The sequence below is a fragment of the Coregonus lavaretus genome, assembly GCF_964263955.1.
Source record: "Coregonus lavaretus genome assembly, chromosome: 33".
Classification (NCBI taxonomy): Eukaryota; Metazoa; Chordata; class Actinopteri; order Salmoniformes; family Salmonidae; genus Coregonus; species Coregonus lavaretus.
Window position 1 is genome coordinate 27,226,532 of NC_140020.1, and position 23,953 is coordinate 27,250,484.

The following is a 23,953-nucleotide window of genomic DNA, read 5'->3' on the forward strand; positions in this document are numbered from 1 at the left end:
AGATGACAGGCACTGGTTACAGTGAGCAGCTTCCTCTTGAGCGGACAGCTTGATGAAAACCAGTCTATATTCAGGTCAGCCAGAAAACAGACCTCTCTGTTAACATCACACATATTATCAAGCATTACACACATAATGAATGTTAGCACTTGGTGGCCTATAGCAGCACCCCAAAAGAAGAGGCTTTAGATGAGGCAGGTGAATGTGCAACCACAACACTTCAACAGCATTAGACATGAGATCCTCTCTAAGCTTTACAGGGATATGGTTCTGAACATAGCAACTTTTTCTCTAAGAATGTATCTAGAACCTAAAATGGTTATTTGGCTGTTCCCATAGGAGAACCCTATGAAGAACCCTATTTGGTTCTAGGTAAAACCCTTTTGGGTTCCATGAAGAACCCTTTCCACAGAGGATTCTACAGTCAGTCAATCAGCCATGAGAAAACTAGTTCTGATCAGTCATGGAAATAAAAGTGCTGAAAACAAATTGGCTCCCTATTTAAAAAGAAGATGGAGAACAAGCTATGAAGTTAAAATACTGGAGTTTGGTGCAGGTACAGCCAACTAGTGCAAAAATAATATTGCTATTTTGTCCAAAATATATGATACAACATAAAAAATTATATCCTAACATGTAACTATCGATTTTAAAGCAATGCTGACCTCTAGCGGTAAAGGAATGTGCTTTTTTAGGATGTTACATTACATCATGCCTACTCAATCATACATACAGTGTAGGCCCTCCGTTTTATTTACATGTCTAACCTACCACTCAATTCCCCATTCTTGAAACGTCTAACTGTGAGGATTGTAGGGGCCTGCTTTTTCACTCATTTATAGCTCCAACATTATTATTTACCAGGGAAAGTTGTCAGGTCCTTCTGTACCTACTCCTCTACTCTGCCAGGGCCCTACGTCACTTAAAACCGAGTAGGCTTTCTGCCAGTTGTAGCCTCCATTGCAATGCACACCTCCTCGGCATTAGTTTGACACTTACACTAACATATTCTACTAGTGCTTTCGGTTACATTTTTTGGTGAACCCTTCCTACCTGCCAACTTTAGGGAGTGTCATGCTTCACTGTCAATTATCTCGACTTGCCACAGTCGGCTTTGGGAGTGCCTATCCCAAGCTACTCGAACGGCCTGTGAATTTGCCTGCTGTCAATTGGGTTTATCACCGCAAAATGACAGATAAAGGACTCACGGATGAGGCTGTGTCCGCAGCGTGCAAAGAAGGGGACCCTATCACCCAGGTGAGTGTCACGCAGTAGAATGTGTAGCATTTATTTGTCACTTATTCACAGTAGGTCTATTTTACTTGCTTGACACAGTCTGTCTCAGCAAACCTGTTGTTGAGCAAGAGTCTCTGGCCTCAGCTATGTGAGTTGTAGGCTATATAGCTAAGGCTGTGTGCTCCTATAGCAAATACCAACGGAAAACAGCATTTAGGGAACTAGTTCCAGGCCTTAGAATGTTATTACTTATACTGAATAATGTGTTGGCTCTAGTTTGAGTTCTTCCTTTTCTTCTAGAGTTATAAGCTGAGAACATAGCTGAGAAGTAAGCGGTCAAGACATATTTTGCAAGTGACAACTCGCCCGGCACTCCCCCTTCTTTTCTGTCTGTCTCCCTCGGTCTCTCCCCAGGACTACATGTTGCAGCAAACTATGCTGAGGGTGAAAGACCCGCTCAAGTCTTTAGACTTCTACACCCGCATCATGGGCATGACGTGAGTCCCAGACTTCTCTCTCACACAAACATGAAGGGGCTTCGGGCCTAGTACCCTACCCCTCTAGATGAGTTCTCATTCTCTTGAACAAGAAATAGTGATTCATAAATGTTTATGACTAAAACTGCTGACCCCTTTAAATAAGTGTGTCGCATGTGTTTCTCACTGTGTGGTGATTGTGGCCCTAGCTTCAGGTTTTATGTAGAGTGATCGGTTTGATCTCCTGGATGCTTTAGAGTTATGAGAAATTAACCTCTGATTTTGCATGTGATGTAGTGACCTTTTCATTGATCTTAGGGAGTTGTATTCTCCATCTTCACCTCAAATTGTCCCACCAGTTGAACCAGTTGTGATTGCTATTTGCCTCAGGTTGCTGCAGAAAATAGACTTCCCATCAATGTGCTTCACACTCTACTTCCTGGGTTATGAGGAAAAGAAGGAAATCCCTGCAAACGTAAAGGACAGGACAGCATGGACTTTCTCCCGACGAGCCACAATTGAACTCACACAGTAGGCACCCGACTTAAAACCTCCCCACTGGGCACACTTTGGTTCAATGAACGTTGTTTCCATGTAATTTCAATGAAATTATGTTGAACCAACGTGGAATAGAAGGAATGAATTGACGTCTGTGCCCTGTGGGTCAGCACACAAGCACATAGATTTCAGGTCTGCTACTAAGTAGAGCTATGAAGTGCCCTGTAAATTTTTTATATAATAGAAGATGATCCTATAACATCTAACCAGGGGTCTCCAACAGGTAGATGGCAAGCTATCAGTAGCTCGTGGGCTGTCAATAAGTAACTCGCAAGTAGCCCATTCATAGACGTTAAAGGAATATTCCACCCAAAAACTATCTTTTGGTATTTGTTTCATTAGTCCATTGTTGACATAGTCCAAAAATGTTTTCAAGATACAGTGGGGGAAAAAAGTATTTAGTCAGCCACCAATTGTGCAAGTTCTCCCACTTAAAAAGATGAGAGAGGCCTGTAATTTTCATCATAGGTACACGTCAACTATGACAGACAAAATGAGGGGAAAAAATCCAGAAAATCACATTGTAGGATTTTTAATGAATTTATTTGCAAATTATGGTGGAAAATAAGTATTTGGTCAATAACAAAAGTTTCTCAATACTTTGTTATATACCCTTTGTTGGCAATGACACGTGTCAAACGTTTTCTGTAAGTCTTCACAAGGTTTTCACACACTGTTGCTGGTATTTTGGCCCATTCCTCCATGCAGATCTCCTCTAGAGCAGTGATGTTTTGGGGCTGTCGCTGGGCAACACAGACTTTCAACTCCCTCCAAAGATTTTCTATGGGGTTGAGATCTGGAGACTGGCTAGGCCACTCCAGGACCTTGAAATGCTTCTTACGAAGCCACTCCTTCATTGCCCGGGCGGTGTGTTTGGGATCATTGTCATGCTGAAAGACCCAGCCACGTTTCATCTTCAATGCCCTTGCTGATGGAAGGAGGTTTTCACTCAAAATCTCACGATACATGCCCACATTCATTCTTTCCTTTACACGGATCAGTCGTCCTGGTCCCTTTGCAGAAAAACAGCCCCAAAGCATGATGTTTCCACCCCCATGCTTCACAGTAGGTATGGTGTTCTTTGGATGCAACTCAGCATTCTTTGTCCTCCAAACACGACGAGTTGAGTTTTTACCAAAAAGTTCTATTTTGGTTTCATCTGACATTCTCCCAATCCTCTTCTGGATCATCCAAATGCACTCTAGCAAACTTCAGACGAGCCTGGACATGTACTGGCTTAAGCAGGGGGACACGTCTGGCACTGCAGGATTTGAGTCCCTGGCGGCGTAGTGTGTTACTGATGGTAGGCTTTTACGTTGGTCCCAGCTCTCTGCAGGTCATTCACTAGGTCCCCCCGTGTGGTTCTGGGATTTTTGCTCACCGTTCTTGTGATCATTTTGACCCCACGGGGTGAGATCTTGCGTGGAGCCCCAGATCGAGGGAGATTATCAGTGGTCTTGTATGTCTTCCATTTCCTAATAATTGCTCCCACAGTTGATTTCTTCAAACCAAGCTGCTTACCTATTGCAGATTCAGTCTTCCCAGCCTGGTGCAGGTCTACAATTTTGTTTCTGGTGTCCTTTGACAGCTCTTTGGTCTTGGCCATAGTGGAGTTTGGAGTGTGACTGTTTGAGGTTGTGGACAGGTGTCTTTTATACTGATAACAAGTTCAAACAGGTGCCATTAATACAGGTAACGAGTGGAGAACAGAGGAGCCTCTTAAAGAAGAAGTTACAGGTCTGTGAGAGCCAGAAATCTTGCTTGTTTGTAGGTGACCAAATACTTATTTTCCACCATAATCTGCAAATAAATGCATAAAAAATCCTACAATGTGATTTTCTGGATTTTTTTTCTCTCAATTTGTCTGTCATAGTTGACGTGTACCTATGAAGAAAATTACAGGCCTCTCTCATCTTTTTAAGTGGGAGAACTTGCACAATTGGTGGCTGACTAAATACTTTTTTTCCCCACTGTATGTAACTTTCAAAATACAGAAATCATCCCATATGATGCATTTTGCATAAAAAAAAAAAAAATGCATAATACGGGGATGATCTCTGCATATTTCATATAAGCATGATTTTTTTCTCAAAAAAACTAAAAGTTAAATTACTACAGACCTTTATAAGGTTAGGGTTAGTGTTCCCACACGGCCATATCTCCATGTTACAGTGCTTGTTACGGAAGACAGATGGAAGACAGAGGCAACCAGCTGTGCTTTAGCTATCTAGCATGCTCAAACACCTGTGTGTAAGCGTAACTGGGGAGTTTAGGTTCTCATCATTAGCTGTGATAAGCGTTGATAACAGGCTGCTATTTACTTTGGAAGATGAAGAATTTTCAGAATATGAGGATCATGTCTCTGTCAATTCAGAGTCTGACAGTGAGTTAGAAGAAGAGGATGAGATTGACCCTCAGCCAGCCCCAGGACCAGCCCATCAGCAGCCAGCCCCAGGACCAGCCCGTCAGCAGCCAGCCCCAGGACCAGCCCGTCAGCAGCCAGCCCCAGGACCAGCCCATCAGCAACCAGCCCCAGGACCAGCCCATCAGCAACCAGCCCCAGGACCAGCCCATCAGCAACCAGACCCAGGACCAGCCCGTCAGCAGCCAGCCCCAGGACCAGCCCGTCAGCAGCCAGCCCCAGGACCAGCCCATCAGCAACCAGCCCCAGGACCAGCCCATCAGCAACCAGCCCCAGGACCAGCCCGTCAGCAGCCAGACCCAGGACCAGCCCGTCAGCAGCCAGACCCAGGACCAGCCCGTCAGCAGCCAGCCCCAGGACCAGCCCGTCAGCAGCCAGCCCCAGGACCAGCCCGTCAGCAGCCAGCCCCAGGACCAGCCCGTCAGCAACCAGACCCAGGACCAGCCCGTCAGCAGCCAGCCCCAGGACCAGCCCATCAGCAGCCAGACCCAGGACCAGCCCGTCAGCAACCAGACCCAGGACCAGCCCGTCAGCAACCAGCCCCAGGACCAGCCCGTCAGCAGCCAGCCCCAGGACCAGCCCGTCAGCAGCCAGCCCCAGGACCAGCCCGTCAGCAGCCAGACCCAGGACCAGCCCGTCAGCAGCCAGCCCCAGGACCAGCCCGTCAGCAACCATCTCATCAGCAGCCTGCAGGAGGAGAAATATGGATGTCAGAAAATGGTGAAATTGAATGGTCTTCTTGCCCAAGGAATGAGCCACCCCTCAAAGCTGCCAATGTGATAAGGATGCAACCAGGGCCGATGTGGATGGCGGTTACTCATGTGCAGGACATAAAGTCTTCTTTTGAACTGTTCATCCCAGACACCATCCAGAAAATCATTCTGGACTGCACTAATTTGGAGGGAAGGCGTGTTTTTGGAGAAAGATGGAAGGAGATGGACCAAACTCATTTACATGCATACTTTGGGGTTCTTATCCTTGCTGGTGTTTTCAGATCCACTGGAGAATCCACAGAATCCCTGTGGGATGCAGAAACTGGCAGAGAAAATGTCTCTGGAAAACATACACATTATTTCCAGGATTATCCGCTTCGATAACCGAGACACCAGACCAGCTCGGCGGCAGAGAGACAAGCTAGCTGCAATCAAGTCAGTGTGGGACAAGTGGGTGGACCGCCTTCCCCTGTTTTACAACCCTGGGCCCAATGTTACTGTTGATGAGCAGCTTATGCCATTTAGGGGCCGCTGCCCCTTCAGTCAGTGCATACCGTCTAAACCTGCAAAATATGGAATCAATATCTGGGCTGCCTGTGATGCTGCTTCATCATATGCGTGGAACTAGCCAATTCCTCTAAGTTTGTGTTCACGGCCGACATGTCCCTAGTGTCTTACGTGCCAAACAAAGGCAAAAATGTGGTTTTCATTTGGAGGGGGATGGTAGCATCTAACAATTGGATTTCATTCTTTCTTGGGCACTGCGCAGCAATGCAAACGACGACTTCCTAATCAGAACCGTCTACCAATTATGGATATAGGCTTGGACGTGGAAAAAGTGTCGCCAAACAAGCATAGGTACGGGTCGGCAAATAACTTGCATGGTGGGTGTATGTATATATATATATGTATATATAAATATTTTTAAAAATACTACAGCCCATGTCAACGCATTGAATAACACATTCATAAATGGCAAAAAATGACAGTCAAAAAATAAATCACAAGGAATAAGGTTTTAGAAGTGTCTGTTCTATATCTATGAGATATAAGAAAGCTCAGGAAATATTTGAGTTGTTTTGGACACATATTTAACCCCTTATTTTTGTTGGCACAAAACTACCTCCCTACTTCCATTCATTTGTATGGGTTACCTTCAGATGAGTCCTGTGACACTTGTGGGGGTCGTAGAACACCATCATGTTTGTGAGAGTCGCATCTTTCCATAGACTAGTCATATTAGTTAGAACGGCCAAACCGTTCACACGCTACAGACGTTTTCGTGAGAAGACTAATTTTCGGGATGTCTCCTGGTCTGACAAACAGCACTGTAGCTCTGCCACTTTCCACCGTAGATGTGGAAGGGCGATATACAGTTGAAGTCGGAAGTTTACATATATAACTTAGCCAAATACATTTTAAACTCTGTTTTTCACAATTCCTGACATGTAATCCTAGAAAAAATCATTTAGGATCACCACTTTCGTTTAAGAATGTGAAATGTCAGAATAATAGTAGAAAGAATGATTTATTTCAGCTTTTATTTATTTCATCACATTCCCAGTGGGTTAGAAGTTTATATACACTCATTTAGTATTTGGTAGCGTTGCCTTTAAATTGTTTAACTTGGGTCAAACGTTTCGGGTAGCCTTCCACAACCTTCCCACAATAAGTTGGGTGAATTTTGGCCCATTCCTCCTGACAGAGATGGTGTAACTGAGTCAGGTTTGTAGGCCTCCTTGCTCGCACACGCTTTTTCAGTTCTGCCCACACATTTTCTATAGGATTGAGGTCAGGGCTTTGTAATGGCCACTACTATACCTTGACTTTGTTGTCCTTAAGCCATTTGGAAGACCCATTTGCGACCAAGCTTTAACTTCCTGACTGATGTCTTGAGATGTTGCTTCAATATATCCACATAATTGTCCTTCCTCATGATGCCATCTATTTTGTGAAGTGCACCAGTCCCTCCTGCAGCAAAGCACCCCCACTTCGGCTTGCAAGCTCCCCCTTTTTCCTCCAAACGAAACGATGGTCATTATGGCCAAACAGTTCTATTTTTGTTTCATCAGACCAGAGGAAATTTCTCCAAAAAGTACGATCTTTGTCCCCATGTGCAGTTGCAAACCGTAGTCTGGCTTTTTTATGGTGGTTTTGGAGCAGTGGCTTCTACCTTGCTCAGCAGCCTTTCTGGTTATGTCAATATAATACTTGTTTTACTGTGGATATATATTTTTTTGTACCTGTTTCCTCCAGCATCTTCACAGGGTCCTTTGCTGTTGTTCTGGGATTGATTTGCACTTTTCGCACTAAAGTATGTTCATCTCTAGGAGACAGAACGTGTCTCCTTCCTGAGCGGGATGACGGCTGCGTGGTCCCATGGTGTCCATGGTGTTTATACTTGCGTACTATTGTTTGTACAGATGAACGTGGTACCTTCAGGCGTTTGGAAATTGCTCCCAAGGATGAACCAGACTTGTGGAGGTCTACAATTTGTTTTCTGAGGTCTTGGCTGATTTATTTTGATTTTCCCATGATGTCAAGCAAAGAGGCACTGAGTTTGAAAGTAGGCCTTGAAATACATCCACAGGTACACCTCCAATTGACTGAAATGATGTCAATTAGCCTATCAGAAGCTTCTAAAGCCATGACATCACTTTCTGGAATTTTCCAAGCTGTTTAAAGGCACAGTCAACTTAGTGTATGTAAACTTCTGACCCACTGGAATTGTGATACAGTGAATTATAAGTTAAATAATCTGTCTGTAAACAATTTTTGAAAAATTACTTGTGTCATGCACAAAGCAGATGTCCTAACCGACTTGCCAAAACTATAGTTTGTTTCAAGAAATGTGTGGAGTGGTTGAAAAATAAGTTTTCATAACTCCAACCTAAATGTATTTAAACTTCCGACTTCAACTGTAGGTGGATGCAGTGTATTGAGATGCAGCCCATGCAAAAAAAAAACTGATATCGCTAGCTTAAAGATGCACTATGGAATGCTAACAGTTTGCTTACTTTCAGTTTATGTGACAAAACAAGCAAGTATAGTGTAGAGAATCATTGTACCATCTAAACCGCTGTGAAATATATTTTCCATAACCAAAAATATTGTATTTTCAACTGATTGAAGCTGATGTACAAAACCAAAAGTAAAACACGCAAAAAGTAAATGTAAAAAATGGGAAGCATAGAAATAGTGCACATAGACAGATCTACCACTTCTTAGACTTACTTTCAATGAGAATAACATATCTATAATTCACATTTCTATGTTAATTTTTGTCAGGGTCACCCAAAAAGTTACATATTTTAGCTTTAAACTGATGGATTTTTAAAATATGTTCATTAGAAACTATGGTTCCTACCCTGTCACAATACCATGATGGTGATGTCATATTTTTCTCTTTACTCTCTTCTCTTTAAGCAACTGGGGCTCTGAGTCAGATGAAAATCTATCATATTACAACGGAAACTCTGATCCAAAAGGTTTTGGTGAGAAAACAATATGATCTTTTTAATTCGACATTTTGAATGTGGTACTGATCAGCCATTGTCCTTTTCCACCATGAGGCAATTTCACATTCTTTAAATGTTCCCTCTCCAATCTATCATACAGGGCACATCGGAATTGCTGTACCTGATGTTTATGCAGCCTGCAAAGTATTTGAAGAAAAATGAGTAACATTTGTTAAGAAGCCAGATGATGGTATTTATTTTTTCTCTTCCCTGACATAACCCTCACACACAATTATTTTGTTTTATGTTTAGGGTCACTTTGAAAACGCATTTGTGTGTAGGATACATAACAATTTACTTTCATCTGTATCAGTCTGCTTCATCTGTATTCTCTCAATTTATAAATGCAACGTTCAAAGTTCTTTCTCCACACAGGTAAAATGAAGGGACTGGCCTTTATACAGGATCCTGATGGATACTGGATTGAGATTTTGAGTCCAAACAACATGTTCACCATAACATCATACAAGCGTCAAACTGAGACAGTACAAACTGACTGAGTCAGAAAAAGTATGTGATGAAAAGGTAAGAGAAATTGGAGAAACCAAAGGGGGTTATGTGAGGAAATTAAGAGGTGAAGATTGAGTATTTGCTTCTGATTGAGATCACATACAGATTCCCACTGAAGGCCTACTTAAGCGGGGTGGGGAAAGTTTATTTTAATATATTACAAATATACTGACGTATACTTAAATATACTACAAATTCATATAATATACTTCAAATACGAGATGTACTTTTCTAGTATATCTTAGGTTTACTATACATATTCTACACTTCACTACACTTATTACAAATGTACTTAAAATGCATTGTTTTTCAGTCTTTAAACTATATGTTCACTATCATTACACTTAAACACACTTACACATAATGTACTTCCATTTCATACACTTTAATTGTACTTTAGTATATTCATTCAAAATACACTTGGAGTTGTTTTGTAAGTTGAAACATTGATTTGTTTAATGAAACTCTTCTTGTGAGTGATCAAGTACACTATAAGTATAATTTCAGTGCCAATAATGAGTTTTGAGGTACTTTCTGAATTCCTGTTCAGAAGAGTGCAGAGAAAGAGAAAGTTGACAATGATAATAATTGTTTATTCCACATAAGGAAACATGCACAGCTGAGGAACATGCTTCCTGAGAGTATACTTTTTCATATCTCAAGAAAATATACTTAAAGGAAAACTTCACCCAAAAACTATTTGTTGGTATTTGTTTCATTAGTCCATTGTTAATATTGTCCCACAATAATTTGCATGTCAGCAATCACATTTTCAAGATATATAACTTTCAAAATACAGAAATACAACCGGTATGATGCATTTTGTATGGTTGAAAGAGATGGGGCAGACTTCCTGCAAATTGAGAAATTATGTGAATAAACTACAACAACAAAAAAGAAGAAACTGTATTATGAAGCCAAGATCAATGAAATAAAGAATGATGGAAAAAACTTTGGAGTACTTTCAATGAAATTATGGGCAGAAAGACAATTTCAACTCCATCTTTCATTGAATCAGATGGCTTATTTATCTTGAACCATTTGATGTTGCCAATTATTTTAATTATTACTTAATTAGCAAAGTGGACAAACGTAGGCAGCAAATGCCAACGAACAGTGAATCATTGTATTCATGCATAAAAAAAACGAATAATTAAAGAAAAACATTGTAAGTTAGAATTTTTTTAAGTTAGTGTGGGAGAGGTGGAAAAACTATTGTTGTCGATTAATAATGGCAAATCTCCTGGCATTGACAACAGATAGAAAGCTACTAAGAATGGTAGCTGACTCTATCGCCACTCTAAATTTAATATCTTTAATCTGAGCCTAGAGGAAAGTGTTCGTCCTCAGGCCTGGAGGGAAGCCAAAGTAATTCTGCTACCCAATGATGGTAAAGCGGCATTTACTGGTTCTAACAGTAAACTTTCAGCATGCTTATAGAGAAAGGCATGTGGCGCAGCGGTCTAAGGCACTGCATCGCAGTGCTTGAGGCGTCACTACAGACCCGGGTTTGATCCCAGGCTGTGTCACAGCCAGCCACGACCGGGAGACCCATGAGGCGGTGTAAAATTGGCCCAGCGTCATCCGGGTTAGGGGAGGGTTTGGACGGTCGGCCGGTATGTCCTTGTCCCATCATGCTCTAGCAACTTCTTGAGGCGGGCCGGGCTCATGCATGCTGACTTCGGTTGCCAGTTGTACGGTGTTTCCGCCGACACATTGGTGCGGCTGGCTTCCGGGTTAAGTGAGCAGTCAAGAAGCAGTGCGGGAGTTGCAGCGATGGGACAAGACTGTAACTACCAATTGGATATCACGAAAGAAGGGGTAAAAAGTACAAAACACAGTGCGACCGAAGTCAGCGTGCATGCGCCTGGCCCGCCACAAGGAGTCGCTAGAGCACGATGGGACAAGGACAATCCAGACTGGCCAAACCCTCCCCTACATTTTTAAAAAATAAATAATAATAATAATCTCTTCCAAGCTATTTTGCAATATGTATGGGACCGCTGTCAACATCCTGGTCCTCAAATGAAACTGATATACTTTGCTATTTATGCAATTTTGTTCCTCTGCCAGATTTGATCCTTTATATTGGGCAGACAGACCAGTGCCCTACCTCCTCCCGCTGCCACCTGCTTACTCAATTTTTGGGGTAATGCTGTAATCAATTGTTTGTAATCTTTGATTGAGCAGACCTTTCCATACAATTCCGGTAGCTCCATGAAAGACATAACTCTACCATTCCAATTTACAATATCATTTAAAACAAAATACCCTTTTCAAACATATTTTTCCCATAAATACAGGTCTTTTATCAACCAACACACTGGAGTTCAACCATAATATTTGTTGTAATATTTGTTCTATCTTTTCCGGGAGATGAAATTGAAATTGTAACCAGCTCTGCAATGCTTGTTTGAAAAAGAGAGATATTTTGAACAAGGCTTAATTTTCATTTAATCTAAAATGAGACATGGCAATCTGCATAAAGGCAAAAAGGCCACTTTTAAACAATGGATGAGCTTTTCTTAGTAATCTACTTGAGAACCATTTTGGGTTCAAGTAAAACTTTTGTATAAGTGAAGCTTTTAGAGAGAGGTTTAGTACTTTTATATTTAATAATCTCAACCCACCCAGTTCATATTCATATATAGATAGGCACGCTTTATCTTGTCTGGTTTAGCATTCCAGATAAAGCGAAATATGTTTTGCTCATATGATTTGAAAAACGAATCATCAGGAGTAGACAGCGCCATAAGTAAGTGAGTAAACTGAGATATGACTAAGTAGTTAATCAGTGTAATTTTACCATAAATGGACAGGTATTTACCACTCCATTGTTTCACGATCTTGTCTATTTTTACTAGTTTTCTATAAAAATTCATTGTGGAGAGCTCATTTAAATACACTGCTCAAAAAAATAAAGGGAACACTTAAACAACACAATGTAACTCCAAGTCAATCACACTTCTGTGAAATCAAACTGTCCACTTAGGAAGCAACACTGATTGACAATAAATTTCACATGCTGTTGTGCAAATGGAATAGACAACAGAGCATGGAGGCGCTACCAGGAGACAGGCCAGTACATCAGGAGACGTGGAGGAGGCCGTAGGAGGGCAACAACCCAGCAGCAGGACTGCTACCTCCGCCTTTGTGCAAGGAGGAGCAGGAGGAGCACTGCCAGAGCCCTGCAAAATGACCTCCAGCAGGCCACAAATGTGCATGTGTCTGCTCAAATGGTCAGAAACAGACTCCATGAGGGTGGTATGAGGGCCCGACGTCCACAGGTGGGGGTTGTGCTTACAGCCCAACACCGTGCAGGACGTTTGGCATTTGCCAGAGAACACCAAGATTGGCAAATTCGCCACTGGCGCCCTGTGCTCTTCACAGATGAAAGCAGGTTCACACTGAGCACATGTGACAGACGTGACAGAGTCTGGAGACGCCGTGGAGAACGTTCTGCTGCCTGCAACATCCTCCAGCATGACCGGTTTGGCGGTGGGTCAGTCATGGTGTGGGGTGGCATTTCTTTGGGGGGCCGCACAGCCCTCCATGTGCTCGCCAGAGGTAGCCTGACTGCCATTAGGTACCGAGATGAGATCCTCAGACCCCTTGTGAGAACATATGCTGGTGCAGTTGGCCCTGGGTTCCTCCTAATGCAAGTTAATGCTAGACTCATGTGGCTGGAGTGTGTCAGCAGTTCCTGTAAGAGGAAGGCATTGATGCTATGGACTGGCCCGCCCATTCCCCAGACCTGAATCCAATTGAGCACATCTGGGACATCATGTCTCGCTCCATCCACCAACGCCACGTTGCACCACAGACTGTCCAGGAGTTGGCGGATGCTTTAGTCCAGGTCTGGGAGGAGATCCCTCAGGAGACCAACGCCTCATCAGGAGCATGCCCAGGCGTTGTAGGGAGGTCATACAGGCACGTGGAGGCCACACACACTACTGAGCCTCATTTTGACTTGTTTTAAGGACATTACATAAAAGTTGGATCAGCCTGTAGTGTGGTTTTCCACTTTAATTTTGAGTGTGACTCCAAATCCAGACCTCCATGGGTTGATTAATTTGATTTCCATTGATAATTTTTGTGTGATTTTGTTGTCAGCACATTCAACTATGTAAAGAAAAAAGTATTTAATAAGATTATTTCATTCATTCAGATCTAGGATGTGTTATTTTAGTGTTCCCTTTATTTTTTTGAGCAGTGTATTTTGTGATATGAATACCAAATATGTCTACTTCACCGTCCGCCCATTTTATAGGTAAAGGTATATGGTACATTTATCATAATTAGGTTTTAGCCCAGAGAGGCCAGAAAATGTATCTAGATCTCCAATGAGACATTGCAGGGATCTTGCTTGCAGACTTTTTTTAAGCCTTGGATTTCTAATCCTCTAATGTTGTTATTATATCTGATTTTAATAGCTAGCATTTCGAAGGCCATAACAAATAGATATGATGACAACGGACACCCTTGTTTAACTCCTCTTCACAGTTCAAAGTCTCTGAGAAGTAGCCGCTATTTACTATTTTACACCTGGGGTTGCTATACATTACTTTTACCCATTGAATAAGAGACTCACCGAAATTGAAAAAATCCAGGCATTTATATATAAAATCATGCCTTACTTTATCAAAGGCCTTTTCAGAATGGACTGGATCTTTATATTTGCCATCTGGGTCTTGTTTTAATAATAGTGACATCAGGCCTTCCTACTGAGTATCTGACAAGACTACCATTTCTATAGGAGTAGTTAAAACAGGCTTATAATACAAAGATTGTGGGAGCTATACTTTTAGATTTCAGTGCAGCCTTTGATATTATTGACCATAATCTGTTGTTGAAAAAAAGTATGTGTTATGGCTTTTCAACCTCTGCCATATTGTGGATTCAGAGCTATCTATCTAATAAACACAGAGGGTTTTCTTTAATGGAAGCTTCTCTAATGTTAAACATGTAAAGTGTGGTGTATTGCAGGGAAGCTCTCTTGGCCCTCTACTCTTTTATGTTTTTTACTAATGACATCAAACAAAGCTTGTGTGTCCATGTATGCTGAAGATTCAACCCTATACATGTCAGCAACCTCAGCTAGTGAAATCACTGCAACCATAAACAAAAAGTTTCAGTCAGTTTAAGAATGGGTGGCCAGTAATAATGGTTTGTCCTGAACATCTCCAAAGCTAAGAGCATTGTATTTGGTACAAATCATTCCCTAAGTTCTAGACTAAAGTGCTTGGTGTTACCTTAGATTGTAAACTGTCATGGTCAAAACATATTGATTCAATGGTTGTAAAGATGGGGAGAGGTTTATCCGTGATAAAGAGATGCTCTGCTGTTTTGACACCACACTCCACAAAGTAAGTCCTGCAGGCTCTAGTTGTATCTTATCTTGATGATTGTCCAGTCATATGGTCAAGTGCTGCAAAGAAGGACCTAGTTAAGCTGCAGTTGGCCCAGAACAGAGCGGCACGTTTTGCTATTAATTGTAATCAGAGGGCTAACATTAATAATATGCATGCAAGTCTCTCTTCGGTAAGAGTTGAGGAAAGACTGACTGCATTCTTGTTTTTATAAGATACATTAATGTGTTAGAAATTCCAAATTGTTTGCATAGTCAACTTATACACAACACTGACACACACTTACCCCACCAGACATGGCACCAGTTTTTTTCACAGTTCCCAGGTCCAGAACAAATTCAAGAAAACTGTCATGACTCATGGAGTGGATGTAACTCTCACTCCTGCTGAGCTACAGTTAATTCTAGGGCGGAGGGAGCATGAGGCCAGAGAAACTGAGAGTTGTCATGAGGGGAAGAAAAACAGGAAGGGAGAGGTGAGCAGCAATCGCAGTCAGCCGAGGACTGCAGTCAACATCAGCACCTTCGACGTCGACTCCAGCATCAGCAGAGCCAGAGGTGGAGCATGGGGAAGTACCAGAAAGGGAGGACGAAGAACGGGCAATGGAACATGAACTTCCACCAACCTCTTCATTTTCAGTCCTTCTGGAGGATGACAAGTGCAGCGAAGGATGGGGGTTGGGGCTGGGCGAGTCCATTATGAACCAGATGTAACCAGTTTTGAGGAAGGAGTTGGGTACGGGGGATATGACAGTATATAAGTCATTGCTTGAGGGTTAGAACGCCCTTCTCTCTTTTGGGGCATTCTGCTTAGAGGGGCCTTTTGATTATTTTGTTATTTTTACTGCTGTTTTCGGTTCTACTTTTTGGAAATTTTTCTTTTTGGGGTTGGAGTCTGTTACTTTTTCTGAATTCTTCTAGACATCAGTTAGAGGTAAGCCTCCATTACATCCACAAGGGCTGGGTTATATTTTTACTTTTGGAGGAATAGGATTGGGTTCCTCAAGATTGGGAGCTAGGGCATTCACAGGATAATACTCATTGTAAAGGACTTTGCTTCAATGGAAACAGGCAGTGGATTTCTCCGACTGGAATAGAACAGAGGGTTTCCTCTTTTTTATTACTGTGTGGGTCCATGCTTGGGGTGTCTAATATGTCTTAGAGGGGAAGGCTAATTCTGACACAGTAACTATAATTATCATCTGGTGGAACAGTAATTGCATTACAGGGAGTAAGTCCAGGTCCACAGGTGAAGGGTTTGGGGCACGCACCTGTGGGTGTAAAACTAATTTTAATAATAATAACAGTTGCAGCCCGGAGAAAGTATACTCACTGCTCAAATTCCTCTGGTCTTATAGTTCTAGGAGAGCCTGATGAACTACGGGTTGCCCTATCCCCTTGGTTGGTTGTCCTGCTGAGTGGTTTTTATTCAAGGTTTCTCCCATCTTGGCTGGCGGCCGCCGAGTCAGCAAGGCACTAGGATCGGGACAAGGGCTGGGAAGGCAACAACCGTAGGTAATAGGCCTGAAAAGGGGTAACCTAGGCTAGCTCACTGATAATCTTTGGCGTCCCTGTGTGGGCTCAATTAAAAGAGCCTTAGGTGGGCACGACTAAAAGGTTAGTCTTAAAAAGCCCAAAAGAAAATAACAAAAGAAACCATAGACCGTGTAAGAAAAAATTGCCTAAATGAACAGGGGTTTAAATTCGATAGACTCATCTAAAACTCGCTCTGAGAAAAACAGTAGCTGCAGGTACAAGAATTGAGGGGTAATCGAAGCATGGCCGAAGCTCTGTCCAACAACTATGTGTTAATTCCCCTCCAGGGAACATGGTCAACGGTGAATGAAAGGATAAAAGCAAAATTGGTGACAAGCGGTGTGACTGAGCGAGTATGGGAGAAACAAACGTTGTCAATAAGACCAGGTCAATTAGCCGAGCTGGATCAGCAATGGGAGGAGAGACCAATTCTCTTAGCTCAGGTCTCTGAGGGAAACTCTGAAACGATGGGGGAAGGACTGGTTCAGTCGGACGTTTGGTGGAGGGCCATGAAGTCCCTTGGAAGGGGGAGATAGGAACCATAATAAGTCCTAACGAGGTGTCGGATAAGTACCTAAAGGCGGTGGGGAAGTATACTCTGGAGGTACTACTGGTACTCACCAAGGACGGCATAAGGGCAGCCCCAAGGCAGACGGAGTATGAAGCCAAGAGGGATAACATTTACCAAGACTACTATTTGGACAATACCTCGGGGGTTAAGGCGAGGTAATAATCCAGAGGCGTTGTACGAGTGCAGAAACGCAGGCTGATGGTCTTACGGCAGCTCAGGTGAGGGCTGCTGGGGAGGGCTGTATCCAGACCCAAGAGGCTACGGTGGAGCTGTTCAGGAAGGGACAGCTCCTTGGGTAGCGGAGGGTCCCATAACACCAGTGTGGGAAGAAGGGAGAGTGGGTCCCCCAGCACTGTCAGAGCCCAAGACTAGGAGCCCATACTTTCAAAAAACGGGAGGATCTGGCCCTCTTGCTAAAGGTTCTGAAAATAACGAACAGAGCGGAGCTGTGCCAAGGGGGCCTCAATGGGGCCGGTGGGGAAGGAACTGTGTGCTCTGGGCCAGGTGGTTATACAGCACCAGGGAATAGAGGAGACCTTAAGGAAGGAGGTTCCCCTAGTCTGAGTCTAGGAGTTTGGGCGCTCAGAAAACATTCAAGGAGCAGATGGAGAAGAGGAGAAGGGCTATACGAAGTACGTCGGAAGTGTCAGGGTTTGACCCGAAACCAGAGTCCAAGGTGCTCCCTGATAAAATGGTAAGTCAATGGTTGTAGGGGTTGGACGAGGACTGCGATGAGTCGGCTTCTAGGGTAGAAGTAGCAGGCGATGGAATGCCGCCCGAACCGCCTCCGAGAGCGCACCAAAAACCTCAACCCCAGGTGAGGAGATGGGGACAGGAGGGTAGGGTGAAGGGTAACCTGCCTAGAGCACCTTCTGGATAGGAATGCTTGGCCGGGGAAGGAGATGCGAGGTCCAGAGACACCAATCGAGCCTCCACCCCAGAGAAGGATGAATCCCCATGGCAAAGGGGGGATGCCAAAAGGTGAGGACTGGGGGCTGCCTCTGGAACCTGTAATAATTGAACAACTGCCATTAGTTAATGGGTTACTAATAGCTATGGCAGAAGGGAACATAGCTGGGAGTGGGGAAGAAGCAGTGGTGAACGCTGCCAATTTTGAGCATAGGGATGGGGTAGCCAAGGTCCTTGCCGATGTTGTGGGACCGGTCATGGAGGAGGCCGGACAATACTGGGTAAAAGTAACCATAGTTATGTTGACCAAAAATAAACTTCCGCAGGGGGTATAGTTTTATACAGGGCCATGATTGCATGGAACCCCCTTCCTTCTCATATAGCGCAAGTAAACAGCAAACCTGATGGGGATCCTAATCAAATAAAATAAAATATGATGCTGCTGCTGAGTTTTGCATCATATGAAGCAAAATGCATTATACCGGCTGTATTTCTGTCAAACTTGATTGCTGACATGCAAAACATTTTGGGACTATATAAACAATGGACTTATGAAACAAATACCAAAATATAGTTTTTGGGTGGAATTTATCTTTAAGTATACTTTCAAAAAAGTATATTTAACTTAAATGTTCACAAAATATATTTAAGTATATTTTCAAAGAGTTTGTGCAAAATTGTAGGCATATTACCCAGCATCCTTTTCTGCAGTTGAATTATATATAATGTTGTTCCTCATATTTAGCTTATTCAAATGTATTTATGTTACGCCACAAATGCTTTATAGTGCCTTCAGAACGTATTCACAACCCTTGACTTTTTCCACATTTTGTTGTGTAACAGCCTGAATTTAAAATGGATTAAATTAAGATTTTTGTAACTGGCCTACACACAATACCCCATAATGTCAAAGTGGAATTGTGTTTTTAGAATGTTTTTTTCAAAATAATTCAAAATTAAAAGCTGAAATGTCTTGAGTCAATAAGTATTCAACCCCTTTGTTATGGCAAGCCTAAATAAGTTCAGGAGTAAAGATTTGCTTAACAAGTCACATATTAAGTTGAATGGACTCACTCTGTGTGCAACAGTGTTTAACATGATTTCTGAATGACTACCTCATCTCTGAACCACACACATACAATTATTTGCAAGGTCCCTCAGTTGAGCAGTGAATTTCAGACACAAAGAAGGGAACTTATTGGTAGATGGGTAAAAAATAAAAAAGCAGACATTGAATATCCCTTTGAGCATTGTGAAGTTATAAATTACAAGTTGGATGATGTATCAATACACCCAGTCACTACAAAGATACAGGCGTCCATCCTAAATCCGTTGCCAGAGAGGAAGGAAACCGCTCAGGGATTTCACCATGAGGTAAATGGTGACTATAAAACAGTTACAGAGTTTAATGGCTATGCTGGGTGAAAACTGAGGATGGATCTTCAACATTGTAGTTACTCCAAAATACTAATCTAATTGACAGAGTGAAAAGAAGGAAGCCTGTACAGAATAAAAATATTCCAAAACATGCATCCTGTTTGCAACAAGGCATTAAAGTAAAACTGCAAAAAATGTGGCAAATCCAATACAACACATTACTGAGTACCACTCTCCATATTCTCAAGCATAGTGGTGGCAGCATCATGTTATGGGTATGCTTTTAATCGTTAAGGACTGGGGTGTTTTTCAGGATAAAAAAGATATGGAATGGAGCTAAGCACAGGCAAATTCCTAGAGGAAAACCTGGTTCAGTCTGCTTTCCACCAGACACTGGGAGATGAAGGATGGGGAGGCAGGTAGCTTAGTGGTTAAGAGCGTTGTGCCAGTAACCGAAAGGTCGCTGGTTCTAATCCCCGAGCCAACTAGGTGAAAAATCTGTCGATGTGCCCTTGAGCAAGGCACTTAACCCTACTTGCTCCTGTAAGTCGCTCTGGATAAGAGCGTCTGCTAAATGACTAAAATGGTAAATGTAATGAAATCACCTTTCAGCAGGACAATAACCTAAAACACAAGGCCAAATCTACACTGGAGTTGCTTACCAAGAAGGCAGTGAATGTTCCTGAGTGGCCGAGCTACAGTTTTCACTTAAATCTACTTGAACATCTAAGGCAAGACCTGAAAGTGGTTGAATAGCAATGATCAACAACCCATTTGACAGAGCTTGAATAATTTTGAAAATAATAATGGGAAAATGTTGCATAATCCAGGTGTGGAAAGCTGTCAGAGACATACCCAGAAAGACTCACAGCTGTAATCGCTGTCAAAGGTGCTTCTACAAAGTATTGACTCAGGGGTGTAAATACTTATGTAAATGAGATTATTCTGTACTTCATTTTCAATAAATTAAACATGTTTTCACTTAGTCATTATGTGGTACTTTGTGTAGATGGGTTAGAAACAAATCTTTCCACCTCCATGTTTGACGGTGGGGATGGTGTTCTTGGGGTCATAGGCAGCATTCCTCCTCCTCCAAACACGGCGAGTTGAGTTGATGCCAAAGAGCTCCATTTTGGTCTCATCTGACCACAACACTTTCACCCAGTTCTCCTCTGAATCATTCAGATGTTCATTGGCAAACTTGAGAAGGCCCTGTATATGTGCTTTCTTGAGCAGGTGGACCTTGCGGGCGCTGCAGGATTTCAGTCCTTCACGGCGTAGTGTGTTACCAATGGTTTTCTTGGTGACTATGGTCCCAGCTGCCTTGAGATCATTGACAAGATCCTCCCGTGTAGTTCTGGGCTGATTCCTCAAAGTTCTCATGATCATTGCAACTCCACGAGGTGAGATCTTGCATGGAGCCCCAGGTCGAGGGAGATTGACAGTTATTTTGTGTTTCTTCCATTTGCGAATAATCGCACCAACTGTTGTCACCTTCTCACCAAGCTGCTTGGCGATGGTCTTGTAGCCCATTCCAGCCTTGTGTAGGTCTGCAATCTTGTCCCTGACATCCTTGGAGAGCTCTTTGGTCTTGGCCATGGTGGAGAGTGGAATCTGATTGATTGATTGCTTCTGTGGACAGGTGTCTTTTATACAGGTAACAAGCTGAGATTAGGAGCACTCCCTTTAAGAGTGTGCTCCTAATCTCAGCTCGTTACCTGTATAAAAGACACCTGGGAGCCAGAAATCTTTCTGATTGAGAGGGGGTCAAATACTTATTTCCATAATTAAAATGCAAATCAATTTATAACATTTTTGACATGCGTTTTTCTGGATTTTTTTGTTGTTATTCTGTCTCTCACTGTTCAAATAAACCTACCATTAAAATTATAGACTGATAATGTCTTTGTCAGTGGGCAAACGTACAAAATCAGCAGGGGATCAAATACTTTTTTCCCTCACTGTATAAATATACATAAAATGTACTTATGGTGCATTCAAAGTATATTAGTTTTTTTATCTAATATACTAATAATATACTTAAGTTGTGTTGGATGGGTTGGACGGGTTAATATTTTTATTTTATTAAAAATAATATATATACAGTACCAGTCAAAGGTTTGGACACACCTACTACTTCACAGAGTTCAAGTAACAGACACATCTCAACATCAGGTGTTCAGAGGAAACCGTGTGAATCAGGCCTTCATGGTCGAATTGCTGCAAAGAAACCACTACTAAATGACACCAATGAGAAGAAGAGACTTGCTTGGGCCAAGAAACATGAGCAATGGACATTAGACCGGTGGAAATTTGTCCTTTGGTCTGGTGTCCAAATTTGAGATTTTTGGTTCAAACTGCGTGTCTTTGTGAGACGCAGTGTGGGTGAGGAACGATTCTCTGCATGTGTAGTTCCCACCGTAAAGCATGGAGGAGGAGGTCTTATGGTGTTGCAGTGCTTTGCTGGTGACACTGCCTGTGAAGTATTTAGAATTCAAGGCACACTTAACCAGCATGGCTACCACAGCATTCTGCAGTGATACGCCATCACATCTGGTTTGGGCTTAGTGGGACTATCATTTGTTTTTCAATAGGACAATGACCCAACACACCTCCAGGCTGTGTAAGGGCTATTTTACCAAGAAGGAGAGTGATGGAGTGCTGCATCAGATGACCTGGCCTCCACAATCCCCCGACCTCAACACAATTGAGATGGTTTGGGATGAGTCGGACGGCAGAGTGAAGGAAAAGCAGCCAACACGTGCTCAGCATATGTGGGAACTCCTTCAAGACTGTTGGAAAAGCATTCCAGGTGAAGCTGGTTGAGAGAATGCCAAGAGTGTGCAAAGCTGTCATCAAGGCAAAGGGTGGCTTTTTGAAGAATCTCAAATATAAAATATATTTTGATTTGTTTAACACTTTTTTGGTTACTACAGGATTCCATATGTGTTATTTCTTAGTTTTGATGTCTTCACTATTATTCTACAATGTAAAAATAGTAAAAATAAAGAAAAACTCTTGAATGAGAAGGTGTGTCCAAACGTTTGACTGGTACTGTATATATTCTTTCATCTGCTTGGGTATGCTATGGACACCTAAAAGAGAAAGGATGGGATAGCCGTAACATACAGAGAAAATATTGGAGATGTTTGGATGAGACAAACTGACAATGAAGATGACTTACTAATGCCAGGGTGAATAGCTGCTCCTAATGTTTTTTGACTGAGGTTGATATGATCCCAGCCTGTGTCTGTATTTTATTTGCAATAAACAGAAATGTGGATCTACCTCACGTATTTTCGACATCTGCGTTTTGTTCAAATTGTAAAGATTTAGCCAACTAGACCACTCAGCCTATTTATTTGTTAACCATAGCATCAGCAGTTTCCTTAGGTAGATTTACAAGAAGTGTGTAATTGTGGCCTGCATTTCGGGGCGTTCCTGCATGTGGGCATTACTGCATCTGCAGGAACCCCTCTTTATACTTCTATTGGTCCATTTTTAAGCTAGGACTCTGGTACACAGGCGGGAGGAGGGGGTGCTCCAGTTTAGTCGGTGGCGGTAATGCACCTTAACGTTGGATGCCAACCGCTGATAAACCCCACAGAAGAAGAAGGGACGGGGGCAACAACGGGTTTTGACTAGGTGGTATACAATGACCGGAACATACTTTTTCGTAGCAGGTTAGGATAGCTTACGCAGCAGGTTAGGATAATTAACATAGCAGTTTAGGAGAATTCGGTTAAGGTTAGGTAGGGTTAACTAAAATGCTCCCCTAACGTGCTACGAAAAGTCACTTCCGGTCGTAGCTGTACTCCATCAAGTCACAACTACAACAACGGTAGCTAGCTAGCTAGGACACCGGTAGACAGTGTCCTTCACCCCTGCCTGTTTGGCACTGCTTTCCTACAGTTCTGTTAAAGATGGCGAGGGCAGATGTTCGGCAGCTGGGAGCGAAAGACACTGGGCTTGTTCAACATTGCAGCCAACAGTGCAGGCGACTGCCGACTGACTGATCTACAAAAACCTTGCATCATAAATAACTACTAATGATTATTTGTAGATCAGTCAGTCACAATTTAACCATGATACATTACGGTTTTGATCCTCTCAAACACGGCCATTGCTAGGACTCTGGTACACAACAGGCGGGGGGCACCGGTAGCTAGCAAGCTATGACAATAATACTTTTATTTACCTTTTGTCCACATGGTAATTGCATAACAAGGTCGACTTTACCACAGCCACAGTCATAACTATGGCTAAACCCTGTCTATTTCTACAATGTATCTTATTAAAATCTGATTTTAAACTTAATGAGTTAATGAATTTATAAGATATAGCCAATTTTGACTTTGTGGGCTTTGGTAACTAGTGCCACCCCGAGAATATCAAAAGTGTCACCAAAGACAGTAAGTTCACAGATGAGCTGGGTTAGTTATGAAAAACTTTGGTAACTCTGTGGTTTCACACAAGCATGAACATGGTGCATGAACTGTAAAAAATAGAGATTGAATGCTTGAGGGGGCGTTCATGCAGGAACCAATGGAATGCTCGGGGGGGGGGGCGTTCTTGCAGATGCAAGAATATCCACATGCAGGAACGTCCCGAATTGCGGGCCGCAATCACAAACTATTGACATTTACAGGAATTTACATTGCTGTTACGTGATCATTTTCGCAAGTGTGACATCCACCACCTGCATTTACACTGCTTGTCCATACACAAGGGGCGCTATTCTTTCTTAGAAAAGTGCCGT

At 42.6% G+C, this 23,953-nt stretch overlaps 1 pseudogene across 1 annotated transcript; it reads left to right on the top strand.

The window, feature by feature from the left end:
* The first annotated feature begins 1,188 nt into the window (after window positions 1–1,188).
* Window positions 1,189–9,423, top strand: LOC311108449 (lactoylglutathione lyase-like; annotated as a pseudogene). Its single transcript has 6 exons — window positions 1,189–1,257; window positions 1,651–1,733; window positions 2,103–2,243; window positions 8,832–8,899; window positions 9,024–9,113; window positions 9,299–9,423. The product of its transcript is annotated as a lactoylglutathione lyase-like (transcript).
* The last annotated feature ends 14,530 nt before the right edge of the window (window positions 9,424–23,953 follow it).